The sequence below is a fragment of the Talpa europaea genome (genome assembly GCF_964194135.1).
Source record: "Talpa europaea genome assembly, chromosome: 1".
NCBI lineage: Eukaryota > Metazoa > Chordata > Mammalia > Eulipotyphla > Talpidae > Talpa > Talpa europaea.
In genome coordinates this window covers 5,627,917-5,645,232 of record NC_140073.1, presented here as the reverse complement: position 1 = coordinate 5,645,232, position 17,316 = coordinate 5,627,917, and positions in this window count along the sequence as shown.

The window sequence follows — 17,316 nt, the reverse complement described above, 5'->3', positions numbered from 1 at the left end:
CGGGTCTGTGTCTAGGGGAGTCTCTACAACTCCCTCCACCCTGCACCAACCCAAGTGCAGGGGTTTCCTGGCTGAAGCAGGTTACTGAGCCAGAGTCCTGGGCCCTGTGATAAGAACTGGCCCAGATAGGACAGAACTGGCTGTGCCAATAGCGCGGGGCTATGGGGCATGACTCCTGGTCGTTGGCAGATTAAGTTACCAAGAAAAACAAGGATGTGGAGGCTTTGTGTTATAGAATCGAATCGCTGGAATGAATCGGCGTTTTTAGACGTTTCTTCCTGACAGAGAACAACATTCTCCGCTCTCTCCTCACCCACAGTGGCCACATATCTGACACACAGGAAAATCCTACTGACTTCCCCAGAGTAGAGATTGCTTCATAAACATGATCACGATCCAGTCAAACAAGAAGCCGCTGACTGCAGCCATGACAGTCAGGAGGGTTAGTGAGGGGCATGCCCCCGCCAAGACCCAGGCTCCCCAAGGGTGTAGGCCTGCCGGTCATGGGCTGGCCAGCTGTGTCAGCTCTGAGGGAATGCCACAATCCCGTAGGGTGAAACCCAAGATCTCTCACCTCTGACACCAAATGTGTGTTTCCCTGGCACTGTGTGCACCCACGTGCTCTTGGGCCCAGAGCCTGGTGTTGCTGCTGAGTGCGATGAGCTGGGCCCTTGGACACGGAGCAGACCGGGAACAACACAGGAGCCACCGCTCAGGGCCTGTCAGCATGTGGGCTGCCTCAGGCCGGGCTTCTGGGCCAGTCCCATTACCTAGTGGGGTCAATAAGTTGTCCCTAAGTAGTTCTTTCTGGTATCCCTCAGTTTCTACTACCTTCTTCTTATTAGCTGCAGGCTGGGATATGCTGTGCTCTGGGGATTAAGGGATCAGACTTTCATAACTTTAAGGTTGTGAGCAAAGTAGGTGTCACCTCCCCCAAGGCTGGAGACCCCCTGGAGGATGACTGGATCCTGGGGGCCCATCTCTGGGGAAGGGTGCAGGTGGCAGTGGAGCCGGTGAGGATGCTGGAGTGGAAGTGTTAGGGGGGAAGGATGTCCTGAGCTAATTCCATACAGGCTTTGTGGACTCCACCCCCACTCCAGACCAAAGCCATCAGGACATTGGGAAAGACAAATCCTGTCACCACCAAAGCGAGGGTTGCTGGGACCTGAGGGCGCAGTTAAGCTGCTAGGGTTGGTATAAAACCAGACACGTGGGCCTTGGGTCTCTCTCTCTCTTGGCTTCATGACTCTTGGCTCTCCGCCAGCTCTCAGCGTGCCAGGGAATTCCAGGTCGGCGGAAAGGGTAGGACACATTTAAGACTTTATCTCCCTCTTTTCTCCCTGAGTTGTACATTTTCCTTATTTCCTTTTCCCTTGTAAATAAACCTTTTATTAACCTTTTGTGTGTGCCTGCAGTGGAGTATTCATAAGTCCCTTTGATACCAGAATTGTCAGGCCTAGTCTCCCAGCCGGCATAGGATTTCAGGCTGCAGGGCAGCGCTGAGCCCCAGCCGCTAGACCCCCACGGGTTGGTGTCTCACGAAGCCTCAGCAGGAACTTCGCAGACGCTCAGGCAAGCAAGCGAGAAGAGGCAGGTTTGTTTAGAAGAAAAAGTTTATTGAGGAGAAAAAGAGCAGAAATAAAGTGGAACTCCCAGGCCAGGGAACCAGGCCTGGGAGGGGCAAGGAAGCCAAAGTGGAGTCGTGTCTCAGGGAATATAGACCTTTTTTCCCTCATTATTCTAAAGCTGCCCCAGTCTCTCTGTGATTGGTTAGTTCTCGGCTGTCTCACTTAATTTGCTACTGAGTAGGGGGATCTTCACGTTCCTTATCTAACAGCTTTCTCTTTCCCCATTTGTTGCATCTTTAAATTTATGGCCCAGTCTTCTGGATGGGCATCCCTGCATTGAAGTTAAACAGCTGCCCTTCTAATGTGACCATAAATTAAACCACTCTCCATTTCCCCAATCTCCGCCTCCCTTTACCACCTGAAGGAAACCAGGACCAGCGTTAACAATGTTGTCCTTGGTCCTGGCATGTTTGTTTTTCCTAATGGAATGGGTTACTTTCCCTTGCTTGTCCTTATCTCTGAAGCCTCCCTAAATTTTTCAGAGGTCCCTTCCTGCACTATCCCTAAAACTGCCTAATAACCCTAGCTTGCCCTGTCTCACCTTTGAAGCAGGCAGGTGAGGACCCACAGTGAGGCACTCCATTTTATATTGGGATTGCCCTGTAACAAAACCAGGAGAACTTGGGAAACCGTAAAGGCTGAGACACGGGCCTATACAAAACATTTAAAATCTGGGCCTGCTACGTGTGTGGGAGGCTAACATATTCCTGAATAAGGAAACTGAACTTGTGTGAATATTATCTTCCAAAAGAAAATTTTGGATCCTGCCTGTGTGCTCAATCCATGTTTTGTTGTCAAAAAATGTTCATGTTAGTTATACTACATTCATGTATCATGTTACTTGTAGTGACTGTTATCTACAAAAAAATGTATTATCCAGACATATTGGGAATCTAGTCCAAACATCACATTCTTAATACTGAAAGGGCTGGTGGCCACTTGTGTTCCAGTTAAACTCCAGGATCTGTGGCAAGAGACCCCTTCTATCGCATTCCTACAGGAGTTGCTGTATTACTTAAAACACTGCACCAAAAAATTCATATAGGTTTTGCCAAAACTAATTATACTTTGCTTTAAAAACAAAAGAGGGGATATATTGGGAGCCCGTCACCCTAGGGAGAGCCAGAGTCTTCTGGGAATATCTGTTTACTCTACACGGAGTTCCAGAACATTAGAAGTTCTGTTTACAGAACTTCTGTAAACTTCTATAAACAGAAGTTCTTCCCAGAATTGACCCCTGTTCTCTGAAGACGTGCTGGCTTCTGTGCATGTTCCCCACTAGCCAGGAAAGCTCGTTTTTAGCAGTAACTCATTCATCTGTAGAAGCAAAAACACAATTACTTGCTATTTTCTTGTTCCTTTGTTCATATCTTCAATAAAAGCTTGGGCTGGGAGCGTGAGAGGCAGAGCTACTCTCATGGCTCTCCCTGGCCTCCCCCCACTGCATATTCATTTAGATTCCAAGTCTTCCTTAATGGCAGAGAACCATCGGCTGTCCTGTCTGCAGCACTCCTTGGCTCTTTCCTCTTCTCTGTCGCCCATCCCTTCCCTCCCCCACCCTGCCTTCCAACCCGGCACAGGGTAAGACACCCAGGATTCTGCATAAACCTGCCTCCACCCGCCCTTCCTCAAAGACATCATGATTCTTCTCCTATTTGGTAAGTTTTATAATCTAAAGAAGCTCCTTCACTTACAGTGGGGTGACGTCCCCTAAACCCATCTTAAGCCAAAAAGACCCTAAGTCACAAAGGCACTGAACACACCCACAGGCCAGCACCCAGCTGGGCCTCACCTGCCTTCAAGGTGCCCAGGAGATACCTTGGCCGCAGCTGGGCCTGGTCTGCAGCTTCATCTCAAGGAAACCACCTCCCTCTTCTCTCCAGAAGCAGGAGACATAACTGGGGGGTTTGCAGACCAGGTGGGAAAACACCGTTTCCAAACACCCTGATGACCCAGGGCTGAGACAGTGGTGCTCTGGCCACTTCCTCTTCCTCCCCATGGGAGACCCTCTTGCCAGGAGAGGGTGCCTACCATCCAGGGAGGAGACCAACATTCAGACGTGCAGTCAGGTTTCCATGAAAGACATCACATCACACCATCGCAGTTAAGGACCCAGTAGAATTTCCTCTGTGGACGAGCCGCCTGGGTCTCGTGCTCCGGCCAGAAGCCCAACTCCAGGCCAAGAGAAAGGGAGGGGAGTCATGCAGAGGAGTTTATGCAAGGTGGCCATCAAGGGAGGTGGCAGGATGGACCCTGAACACAGCTGAATCCGCAATGCCAGGGTGCTGGGAGTGTATAGGGACCCAGGAATGCAATGGCTTCACATCTCCAGGCCCAGGAGGTTCCCAGCTCCCAGGCCCAGGAATCGGGGTGTCGGTCATTCCCAGCAGGAGTTTGCACAGCATCACCTGACGTGCGCTCAACCCCAGAGGGACGCACAGAATGTATCAGGGAGGTGACCCAATCCATTGCCCAAGGCCCAGGAGTGCAGGTGGGGTCAGGTCACAGGCAGTGGTGAAGAGGGGCAGGGGGAGAGGAAACAAAGGGTAGTTATGTAACCCATGGCTGAAGCCAAAGACTGTTGCAGGTGACCCCCAGAGGGGCTGCTGGTGAGGATGGGGAGCCCCTGGGAAAATGCAAACAAAGTATCGGTGGGGGTGGAGACTCTGATAAGAAATATAAGGACTGCAGGGCCTCCCCAGTGGCACAGAGGTTGAGCGCTGGGTTGCGAAGCTGCCCGCAGCCTCTGCAACTCCAGTTCGATCCCCGGTCACCGGTGAGGGTCCCACATGGCGCGCAGACCTCTCCTGCCGCCCGCTGCTCCCCTCAGCAGTGTACTTTGGTTATGCTCCCTGCTCTGGCTCTGGTGAATTCTCTCACCCTCCCGCGCTTCTGACTGTACCCAGTGCTTGTATAAATAAATAAATAAATCTTTTAAAAAAAAAAAAAAAAAGAAATATAAGTATTGCAGAAGCAGCCCCCAGGATTCAGTATGTGAGCATTCAATGTTCAGGATTTCAGTGTTTTTATGTCTTCAGTGATTCCAGGCGCAGCCATTTCTGCCCCCGCCATATTGATCTTCCAGAGGCTGTTGCAGGCCTCTGAGAGGTCTCAGAGAGGCAACCTCAGAGAGGAAACTTTGAGAGGTTTCAGGCAGCTGAGTGACTGAAACTGTTCCTGGTTTTGCTGAGGTCACAGCCTGACATGCAAGGCAAAGACCCAGGCTGGGCGCCTCTCTGAGCTGCGTGGGGGTGGCCCTTTGTCTGGTCATTCAGCTGCTGCAGCTGCTGTGTCGATGTTGGCCTTGGGGGTGCTTGGTTTTTCACCAGCCTGTAGCGTGCTGTTGGGGTCCCAGCTCGTGAAACTGGTGGAACACATTCACCAATTTATCTCTCTCTTTCTCCCTGAGTCATTCTTTCTTCATTTCCCCTTTTTGTAAATAAACCCTTTATTAACCTTTTTGTGTGTGCCTGCAGTTGAGTCTCATTATAAGTCCCTTTTAAGTACGTGAATGAGGACCCACACTCAGGTCAACCAATTTCACAGTGGGGTTGCCCTGGAACAAGAAGGTTAACCAAAGCACCACATAAAAGACTAGTTAAACGCTGACTTTTGAAATCCCCTGGTGGCGAAAAGGGTTAAGAAGCAGCACTATTGTTATAGGGCAGCCCCGATATTGAACGGGTTGCCTGGCTGTGGGTCCTCACCCGCGCGCTTAAAAGGGACTTATGAATACTCCACTACAGTCACACACAAAAGGTTAATAAAAGGTTTATTTACAAGGGAAAAGGAAATAAGGAAAATGTACAACTCAGGGAGAAAATAGGGAAATAAAGTCTTTAATGTGTCCTACCCGATCCGCCGACCTGGAAACCCAAAAAAGCACTCTCCGAGCTGGCCGGACGCTGCAAGCTGGCGGAGAGTCAAAATGGGGAACCCCTCCAAAGCCCACGTGTCTGGCTTTATACCAGCCTGGCTGCTTAACCCCACCCTCAGGTCCCAGCCACCTTCCCTTTGGTGGGGATGGGATTTATAGCTCCCAGTGTCTTTTGGCTTTGGTCTGGAGTGGGGGTGGAGTCCACAAAGCCTGTATGGAATTAGCTTTAGGACAGCCTTTCCCCCCTAACACTATGAAGCTACCAGCAGCCACTCAAAACCTCTCCTTTCTCATCCACTGCTCCCCTCAGCAGTGTATTTCAGTCCATCTGCCTATTCTGCTCTGCACTCTGTCTCTGGTGAATCCTCTCACCCTCCTGCACCTCTGGCCTGCACCCCAGCTCTTGTATGCATAAATAAATCTTTAAGAAAAAAACTAAAGTTTCAAATCCTCCCACCTGGACACAAACCACTCCTAACACCCCAGGTTCTGAGACAGCCTTCCTTTCCAGACAGAGGAAAAAATGGCAGGGACAGATAATAAGTCAGGGCCTGGGAATGCCCAGACTAAGGGGATTTCCTTTGGAAAGTGGGGACACTCACTGATACAGGACCATTCCCCGTGAGGATTATGCCTGTGGCTGCTCCCCACTCCCTGACCTGTGGCTGCCCCCACCATAATCTGCCCAGGACAGATTCAACCTCTGTTTTAGGCACTCACACATGGTGGGGTCTGCTCACTCTGTTCCCTCGGACTCTCATCTGGGTTGTCGCTTACAAAATTGAAAAACTAGGCCTCACTGATTTGGGAAATTGCCTTGATTCACCATTGGAATTCTGCCTGCCATCCTTACATATTAACCCAAAAGACATAATCACCCACACCTATAATAGCATTCTCTAACCTCCTTTGCTTTGGCTGAAGCAAAAGATGAAATTGTTGGAAAATAAAGTGGGGAACACAACCTTGGCTAACACATGGGGGACTCCCCATTGTTCTCAGCAATTAGCTGCCTGGACCTTTGCTCCAGTGCTGAGATCATTAGTATGTCTCTGCCACCACCCAGCTATGGGGGACTGGGTTTCTCCTCTGTCCTTGATATATTATTCTGGTCTGTTTCGTAGGTAGAAATTTCTGTTTTTGCCGTATCTTCCTAGTCTTAAAGGCCACTTTTAAGCTTTGTTTAAGATTAAAAAAAAAGTATTTAATTGCTTTTACTAATAGGCTGTGTAGGGTACTTTATTGGTTGGTTTAAAAAGAACTCATGATTTGTTGGGCCTGTAAGAAAATTCTAGTCTCCTATTAAAATGAAATTGATAAAAGAGAACTATAGAAAAATGCAGCTATTTTACAAATTACAAACATAAATTACAAAGCTAAATCACAAACCTCAAATTTCTAGTTAGGGTTAATAAAAGGCAAGCGATCTTAATCTCTTAATCTTAATCTGTAGCCTGTCTAGTCCTCATGCTCTGTAAATAAGGTGTTCTTTTGCCTTAAGGAAACTGGCTCCCTGCCTGGTTTCCCACAGAAACAAAAATTTCAAACAATCTCAGTTTTTCTCTGCTTATCTTTAAAATTGTTGGGGTCTTCAGTCCCAGGTCTTTGGTAATGGTTAAAATCAGACACTTACTCTATATAAGGATTTTAATTTCTATCTGATTGGAAACTTCCTTGATATGAAAGTGTATTGAAAAAATGTGGCTAAATGGGTGTGTTAAATTTAAACTAAAACCTAAGCTATTTCAAAACCTAGATTGTTTAAAGTGTTATGCAAGCCTCTTCTGAGATTTAAAAAGGAATTTTTTTTTTTTCTGGCCTTATGAAACTAATGTAAATTCTCTGTTTACAATTTCTTTAAAGCTGAAGAGTCACTCTTTAAAAATGCAAACTTAAGGTACATTTCATCTAAAGGAGTTGCTAAAGGACTGAAATAGAAATCAGTAACCGGTTTCTCAGTGTCTTTACAAATACTGGTGAATAACTATCTCTTCAAATTAGTACACATAGCCAAAATTTTAAATACAAATCAGGAGATTTCTTGTTTTACCTCGGGAGGGTTCATTATAAATAGCGCCTATATAAATTCTAACAAAAACAAATTTTGAGATTGCGATCTAGTATTTTTGGTAGACAAGCTCTAGTTCAAAATCTAACGATACAGGACCTCCCTGGTGGCACAAGGGGTTAAGCACCGCAATTTGAAGCTATCCGCAGCCTCTGCAGCATGAGTTCAATCCCTGGCTGGCCAGGGAGCAACCCACACAGCGGCTCAGCAGATCTCTCCTGACAAGCCCGCTACTAGCCCTCAGCAGTGTCTATCAGTCAACCTGCTTGTTCTGCTCCCCACTCTGTCTCTGGTGAATCCTCCCACCCCCCACACCTCTGGACTGTACCCCAGCTCTTTTATGCATAAATAAAGAAATCTTTAAAAAAAAAAAGAAACAAAACCTAATGATACAATTTAAAGCATGCATGTCTTAAAGTTATAATGCTGATTATTAATACTTAATGTTTAGTGTGTTTACTTAAGAAGAAAGCCCGTGGTATTGAGCAAGAAAGAATAATTAATCTGGTCTATATCAACAGAGATAAGTTTCCTGTTCAATGCCTATACCTAGGCTTCTCTTAATTGACTTCTTTTCCAGGAACACACATCCAATTATCTCTTTAAAAAGAACTTTCGTTTTTCCTAGTAAATGTCTCTCTTTCTTCCCCCTGGCCCTAGAAAAATTCAAGATGGCATCTAAAGCCAAGTGGACAAGCTACTCATTCGCATGAGTGACGTGTGTATGGGAAATATAAGTGGTATTAAGACGTCTCTCTGTTTTTCTTGCTTTTATCAATCTGTCTTATGTTTGTTCGATTATTTGCCAGCCTGGAAAAACCTTGGTGTGTGGAACTGTTCCATTAAAAACTCTGCATTTGGAATTCTGGTCCTAAGAGAAACTAAAGTAACAACTGGTAACTTGATTCCTGAATCTGTTAAATATCTAATATTTAATATAATTTTATATCTAATATAATTTTATCTAAAATTATTGAACTTGGGACCTCCCTGGTGGTGCAAGGGGTTAAGATGCAACCTATGAAGCAATCCACAGCCACTGCAGCATGAGTTCAATTCCCAGCCAGGAAGCTAACCCATGCGCTGTAGCAGACCTCTCCGGTCTCACTCACTGCTCCCCTCAGCAGTGTATTTCAGTCAATCCACCTATTCTGTTCCCCACTCTGTCCCTGATGAATCCTCTCACTGCCTGCACCTCTGGCCTATACCCCAGTTCTTCATGCATAAATAAATATATCTTTAAAAATAAATAAAATTACTGAAATTTCAGGTTAACTCTTGGCTCCTTAGTGTAAGGAAAGTAAACTTTCAAGCTAACTTTTTGCTCCTTACTGTTAGGAGACTAAAGTTGTAATGTCATATCACCTAGAAGAAATTTAAAGCCTGTGTTGTTTTTTTTTTAAGATTTATTTATTTATGCATGCAAGAACTGGTGTGTAGGCCAGAGGTATGGGGGGTGGGGGTTAAGAGGATACACCACAGACAGAGTGGGGAGCAGAACAGGTGGATTTACTGAAATACATTGCTGAGGGGAGCAGCAGGCGAGATGGGGAGGTCTGTTGCTCCATGTGGGTCAGCTTCTGGCTGGGTGGGGATCGAACTTGTGCTGAAGTGGCTGCCAATAGCTTCATAGTGCTGTGTCTTAACCCTTTGTGCCTCCAGGGATGCCCTTAAGGCATGTGTTTACATGTAGGTCATGATGAGGTCATTTTGGGAGTTGTTGGGTTAGGAGAGTGGGGTATTGGGAAAGGTTTCACCAGAGTTCCCCTTTCACCCGCACCTGCTAGTTTCCCAGGAGAGTTTCTCCATGACACAGAGACACTAGTTAGAGCCTAAAGGGCCGGTTTGTTATGAAAAAGGAGAGAAGAATAAAGGCCACTTACATAGACACAAGGGGGCAGAAAGGGCCGCCGCCGTGACAGGGACAGATTTGCTGAGAGAGAGGCCTGCGTGGTCCCAGGCAAGGGCCTTGGGAGGAGCCGCCTCCACTGAGGGAGGTCAGTGCAGAGAAGTCCCAGCCTGGTCACAGGTCACAGGCAGGCATGAGGCTGCTGCCCTGCAGAGGGAGAGAGTTGGTGAAAAGAAGCACCTGCATAGACACAGGCAGGCAGAAGGAAGCCGCCCTGTGCCAGCGCAGAGACTGCGAAAGTACAGTCTCACTCTGAGGTGGGGGCTCACTTCTCTGTGGGGTGGTCTCTTTGCTGTTGATTTTGCGTAACTGTGTAGAATTTGAAAGGGACCAGAGGTTCTACAATGGCCCCCCACCTCCCTATCCCTCCCTCTGGTCAGCCCTGTGACACCATCAGCATCTGACACTTTGCTTGGGGATGTGCCTGGGCGCCTAAGGATTTTTGGTTCCTATTGCTGACTTAAGGACTATGTTAATCCCTCTATCCCCACCTCTGGCTCAGTACTGTGCGGGCCAGGTTTCTGGTCTTGTGGCTCCTCCTTTCCAACTTTTCTATCCTTATTCTCCATCAATCCAGTCCAAAGAGATGACAGTGTAACATCTATCACAACGCCTTACAATCCAGAAACGAAAAACGTAGGATGTAATAATCCTGAATGCAAGTAAAGTGAGGTGTGTGTTTTAAAAGAAAGGAATGTATTTGAAATGGATATTGTAAAGGTCTTGGAAATAATTCAGTGTCAACGTAAAATGGTATAAAAATAGAAAGACAATAGAAAGTGTTAAAGGTCTTTTCTATTTTATCCTCCATCACTTCCAGGTGGTCTTACAGCACCAGGGCATCCGCGACCTATGGTAGGAAATCACTGACATTTCCATTTAGAGCCAGTGTATGCCCTCCCTTTAAAAATACATTCGGGACCTCCCTGGTGGCGCAGGCGGTTGAGCGCAGCGCTGTGAAGCTGTCCGCAGCCTCTGCAGTGCTGGTTCAATCCCTACCAGCTGCAGAGCAAACCACATGGCAGGGTAGACCTCTCCTGTCTCGCCCACTGCTCCCCTCAGCATGCCCTGAAAGGGGCATGCTGTGTTTCATCAGTCTGCCTGTTCTGTTCCCCACTCTGTCTCTGGTGAATCCTCTCACGCTCCCGCGCGTCTGGCCTGTACCCCGGTTCTTGTATAATAAAAATAAATCTTTAAAAAAAATACATCCTATTTAGCAGCTTTTTAGCAATGTCAAAAGGAAAGTGAAAGTGAAATTCTCCCTGGTATAAAATCAGGTCCACAGGCCGGCAGGCGGACCCATCATTGCTCCGAGATGGCTTCGGTAAGTCCTTGGAAATTTCCATTATGTTTCTGGCTGGACAGTGGGAGCCTGGTCCCCTCCAGTGGGGCCTGGGGCTGGGCTCCTGGCTTGGGCGCAGGTACCTGTGTCCGGAGGCTCCATGAGTCACTGGATTTGTTGTTTCAAGTGCCTTTACCTGTAGGGCTGTGAGTTCTCTGGCAGAGAGAGATCTCCCCCACCACCCACCACCCCCATCTCCCTTTGTGGGGGGAGGTGGGGTGGTGATGAATGTTCCAGAAGCAGAGGCTGGGGGCTCAGGGACTCAGGCCTATGGGGAGGGCACCGGCAGGGGACCCATAGAGGGAACCTGGACCTGGGAAGTGACTGAACCCCCATTTGAGACACCCCTTGCTCAGCTGCTAGCTGGGGTCTGGGCCTCCTAGGCTCCAGTCTTAGCTCCCGCCTCGTCTTCCAGCCGCTTCTCCTGCCAGGAAAGTTCGTTGGAATATCAGTGTTGGGCTCAGAAATCTCCCTTCTGATCCATCCTGATGTCACATTCACATAAGGCCCAGGAGGTGCAGGCACAGCAGGTGCAGCGGCCAGGAAGCTGATCCAGGTATTATTGGAAATTGATGTCGGTTTGGGAAGGGGTTGGCTTCAGAGGGTGGGGTCCTGGGGTCCTCTGAGAAAAGTCCCATCGGAGCTCCCCTTTCAGGGCATGCGGCGAGTTTCCCCACAAGGCAGAAAGTTTAGTTATGTCCAAAAGGGGAAGTTTGTTATTTTTTTAAAAACAAGGGAAGTAAAGGAGGCTTGCGCAGACACAGGTGGGCAGAAAGAACTGCCCCTGAAAGGGACGGATTTGTGAAAAGAGACGCCTTCAAGGGCACAGGCGGGCAGAATGTGCCCTTTGCCAGGACAGAAGTGCAGTGACACTGGGTTCTTCTCTTTGGGTGGTTCTTTCCTTCGTGGAATTGTTAACTGTTGTTGGAGAAATCACTGCTAGGGTGTGACTAGATTGATCTGAAAGGACTGGTGATTCTCTACACTGGCCTCCAACTCCCCAACCTTCCATCTGTACCTCAGGATACTTTTCTATAGCTGCTTTAACCACCACGTTAATAATCATTTCTACCCCCACCTCCAGTTTCTGGTCCTGTGATGCTCCCATCCTAAGTTTTCTCCTCCTATCCTCCATATAAACAGTACATTCTGGGAAGGGAGGACCCATCCCAGTGTGAACCCAGCCTACAATGGGTTCTGGAAGGGCTTAATTCTATCTAAGCCAAAACAGAGCTGTATTTCATGGGGAACCAGCTTATCCAGGTGAGACCCAAATTCACTTTTATCTGCACTCTGCCTCTGTGGGGAATGGCCAGGTGTGCCTCAGGTAGATGAGTCAGAGAAGAAATTAGCCCTTGACTCCAGGCGGAGCTGTCTCTGGCCTGCCCTACCCTGGCAGGAGGGCATCTGGGGTGACATGAAGGAGGACTAAGGAGTCCTGCCGCCTTTGTTGCTCCGGCCCCCTTCCTGGCACAGTTTCTCTGCTGTACAAGCCAGGCCCTTCACCAGGTCCTGGCCAACTGGCAGAGAGAAACCAGCACACAGGATCCTGTCTGAAGGAGGTGCAACCCCACTTGGGGCACACAGGCACAGGGAACTGCAGGGGACATGACCCTTGCAGGGAGAGCTGAGGTCCTGGGGACCCAGAGAATGGCAACAAACCAGGCTGGAGAGGAGAGCAAAGAGTGGGTGTGAGTGAAATGGGGCTGAAGGGGGACTGTAGCCATCCAAGTGTAACAGGGTGGTCCCCAGAAAGGGAGGTTCCCCGTCCCACCCAGAAGAGGGTGCAGCTGAGCAGGGAGAAAGGGAAACTGGAGAGGAGCCTGGAAGAAGGATGGAGAGCAAGAGGGAGACCTGGAGGCCTCCCCGGTGGCGCAGCAGGTTGGGCGCAGCGCTATAAAGCTGTCCGCAGCCTCTGCAGCACAGGTTCGATCCTGGCCGGCCAAGGAGATTCCCACATGGCACAGCAGACCTCTCCTGTCTCTCCCACTGCTCCCCTCAGCAGTGTATTTTAGTCAGGCTGCCTGTTCTGCTCCCTGCTCTGTCTCTGTTGAATCCTCTCACCCTCCCGCCCCTCTGGCCTGTACCCCAGTTCTTGTATAAATAAATAAATCTTTAAAAAAAAAAAAAAAAAGAGGGAGACCCAGAGGAGGCACAAGTAGCAGGGAGTCATGTGAAGAAGCTGCACTTGCAGCTGGCACCTTGGACCCTTACCAGGGACTTGGGGAACATGGAAGGAGATGCTTGAAACAGACGTGGGTGAGAGAGCAATGGGGAGGTTAATGCTGGCAGCCTTTACCTTGATTTTGATTTTGCTCCTTTCATCCCATACTTGCCTGGCCCTTTCTGTCCCCTTTCAATGGGTCCCCACAAAATGGTGCCTTAGACTTGTGACAGGTTTTGGGGCTAATCCTGTTTAGCTGGGCTTTTACCCACGAAGGGAGGGGTAACTTTAGGAATTTTGTGTAAAAACTATTTTATCAATTCTTTCTTTCTCTTATCTTTATTGCACACAAATTGTGATGGAGGAAAAGAATAGAAAACTTGGAAAGGAGGCACCACAAGACCAGAGACGTGGCTCATGCAATGCCAGGAGATGGAGGTGGGGGTAGAAGTGATAAACACAGTTGTTAATCCTGCTATAGAAATGAAAAATCCTTAGGGCCAAACTCTAGATCATGAGGCACAGACCAAGTAGGTGCCAGACTGCTGTAGAAAGAGTCTTAGGACACAGACCGGAGGTCAGGATATGGAGATGGAGGGCCATTATAGAATCTCTGGTCCTTTTCAAATTCTATAAAGTTATTCAACAAGAAAGAACCACTCCACAAAGGAATGTGCCCCTCCCAAAGAGAAGAAGACTGTATCAGGGCGATTTCTGCACTGGCACGGGGCAGCAGTCCTGATGCCCGCCTGTGACCTGTGACCAAGCCAGGGCTTCTTTTCACTGACTTCCTTTTGCAAAGCAACAGAGGCAGCTCTCCTCAGAAGGCTGCCCTGCCGCGGACAGGACAGCGGATGAAGTTCTCTGCCATTAACAAAGACTCAGAATCTAAATGAATTTGCAGTGGGGGGAGGCCCGGGGGAGCCATTGAGAGCAGCTCTGCCTCTCTCTCCCAGCCCAAGCTTTTATTGAAGATATGAACAAAGGAACAAGAAAATAGCACACAATTGTGTTTTTGCTTGTACGGATATATAAGTTACTGCTGAAAACAAGTTTTCCTGGTTAGTGGGAACATGCCCACAGGCCAGCACGTCCTCAGAGAACAGGAGTCAGTTCTGGGAAGAAGTTCTGTTTGCAGAACTTCTAACCTCCTGGAACTCCGCTTGCAGAGTCAACAGTTGATCCAAGAACACCACGGGACTCTCATCCTTTTTTATTATTATTATTATTATTATTATTATTAAAGTTTTTGCCTGGGCCTATCAAGGAACTGCCGGGCTCCTGCAATATACGCAAGAATGACCAATCTGATTTCCTGGGCAGAGGCAAGTTCTGTCAGGTTCTATGTGCTGCTAAAGGGAACTGCTGATATGCCTGGTGATCAACTCGCCCTTTTCTTTCTTTATTTTTTTTTTATACTTGGAAAGTCATCAATACAGAAGTCGTTTTTGGGTCATCTGTAAAAATTGTCTTTTGTTCTTTCATAGCTTTGGCTAAGGAAGTTAAACCAACAACTGATTCCTTCTGAAAAGGATTTTTGTGGGACCATTTATTTTTAGGGCTTTTACTTCCAACGTAACTTTCCCTTTCATTTAGTGGTACTAAAGGTGTGGAAGGTTGAGAAATATCAGGTACCTCAGATATATGTTCAGTTTTTAAAGTTCCTTTTAAAGTTTCCCTTTTTAAAGTTTCCTAGAAGGGTTCCAGAGCCGTTTGAACCAAAGCCCATGTTGAAAAATCCATAGTAGGGATTTTCATACCTCGTTTATGATTCCTTTTCAAAGTTTCACTGATTCATTCCCGAGTTTCTACATCCAAAATACCTTCATCCGGGAACCACAGAGTGGTCTGAATGACCCAATCTAACAGCTCATTTAAGCTGTCGGTGGAGACAGTGGTCCACTATGCTCTAATAGGCATCCTAAAAGGGTTATATAGTGATGATGAGTCGAATTCTGCCCCATTTCTTACCCAACCTTAGATAATCCCCTCTTAGTCAGTCACGACCCATGACTATACAGGTTCGCTAGAGAACACACTTACCACACGCACCTTCCTTGAGGTTCCAGGGTTCGCAACCCCGTTTGGGTGCCACTACCACAGTCAGGACAGTCGTGGTTCTCTGCCATTAAGGACGACTCGGAGTCTAAATGAATTTGCAGTCAGGGGAGGCTGGGGAGAGCCATCAAGAGCAGCTCTGCCTCTCACTCTCCAGCCCAAGCTTTTATTGAAGCTATGAACAATGGAACAAGAAAATAGCACACAGTTGTGCTTTTGCTTGTACAGATGAATGATCTACTGCTGAAAACAAGCTTTCCTGGTTAGTGGGGAACATGCCCACATGCCAGCATGTCCTCAGAGAACAGGAGTCAGTTCTGGGAAGTTCTGTTTGCAGAACTTCTAACCTCCTGGAGCTCTGTGTGCAGAGTCAACAGGTATATTCCAAAACCTCCAGCTCCCTCTAGGGCAGCAGCTCCCAATACTGCCCACCTATGACTATGCAAACGTCCTTTTCATTATAAACCCATTCTTTTGGATACAACTACTGTCTCTGTCTGGTGGAGAAACTCACCTGGGAAAACTTGCCAGTGTCACTGAAAGGGGAGCTCTGGTGAAACTTTTCCCAGAGTGAACCCAAGGACCCCACTCTCTGAGCACAATGGCTCCAAAAACAAATTCAATTGTATTGAAGTTCCCTTCCATTGACGATCTTACGGTTTTGTGTTGCTACAGTGTATGTTTAAAGTGGGCGAGTTTGGGGGTCCTGGGGTACCTCTCACCCCTGTCCTGTAACACAAGGACAGTGGCCAGGTGGAGGACAGGTCTGTTGGTTTTTAGCTGCACGCACAATTGCAAGACCACTCGGGTTCAGGGGAAAATAATAATGGAGTTTATTTAACAGAGTTATTAGGCCATAAGTAGCCTGCTATCTCACTCCAGATAGCGTCCACAATGTCCAGCAGTCCCAAACAAAAGTTTGCTCATTCAAGATGAAGCCCTCCCACCAATGAGGGCCTGGAGGGCGTGGCAGCCAGCAATCAGTGGGCCAGGATCCAAGCCAGCACAGCTGGAGGGGCTCAGAGAGGAAGCTGCTAAGATGACATGCAGCAGCCAATGGCCACCGGCTGAAGCTATGGATGGCACTGGACGCTGGACTGGAGAACAATGTAGGCAGCAGCACCAGGAGGCAGTGTCAGAATATCGAACTGCTCTTTGAGTCACCAGGCCAGGGCATTGGTGTTCTTTCTTGGCATCAGCAGAACCTGAGGCAGTCACTGCACCTGCCCAATTACTACAAACTCTTCAATTCTCTCTTCTGAGGTCAGAGGTCGGCTGCTGGATGTTTGTCTTTCTTCAGAGGCCAGAAACAGTGCAAGGAGTCTGAATGTCTTGGTGTTCCAAGATGGTTTCTGCATTATATTCTTTCTCAGGGTCCCCCACTGTTTTGCAGCCATACCAGGCTGGGTCAGTTAATTGTCATTGTCACCTCTTGCAGACAAAAAGAATTTTGATTTTGGGATTTTTTTAAAGATTTATTTATTTATGCATACAAGAACTGGGGTACAGGCCAGAGATGTGGGGGGTGAGAGGATTCACCAGAGACAGAGTGGAGAACAGAACAGGAAGACTGACTGAAATACCCTGCTGAGGGGAGCAGCAGGCAAGTCGGGAGAGGTCTGCTGTGCCATTGTGGGTAGCTCCCTGGCTGGGGATTGAACTTGTGCTGCAGTGGCTGCGGATAGCTTCATACGTTGCATCTTAACCCCTTGTATCACCAGGGAGGCCCAACAGAAAGTATTTTGGAGTCCTCAGTATCATTCACAGGCTTTTAATACTGAATCAAGAGACACACTAGGAGGCAGGGAGATAGTCACTGAGCCCCCTAGCCCCAGAGTGACACCGTCCTCATCGCCAGAGCTGAGAAGCTACTTTTAGCCCTCCCTTCTAGGCCTAGGTGTCTGCATTTACAAATGCACACACCCCTTGCTCTCTGGATCCAGGTGTCCATAATTCTAGAACCAAATGTCACACGTCCACACTCGTCACACAATCTAAGAGGAGTGCAAGGCCGCAGGTGCTAGCCATACAGGGCAGGGTGGAAAAAAGCCTGATTTAACTCCATTTTCCCTACACCTACCCTAGTTGATAATTGCCTGATTGGACCATTTTCACATGGCTGGCACCCCAGGGAGAAGCTGCCCACAGGCAGCAACTTTTGGCACAGATGGGGAAAACTGCCGCTTGGCACCAGTGAGAAAATATCAGTCTTGCCCCGCAGTCCACCCTGTGAGGCCCTGGTCTCATGAGGAGGGTTCTGGAGGCAGAGA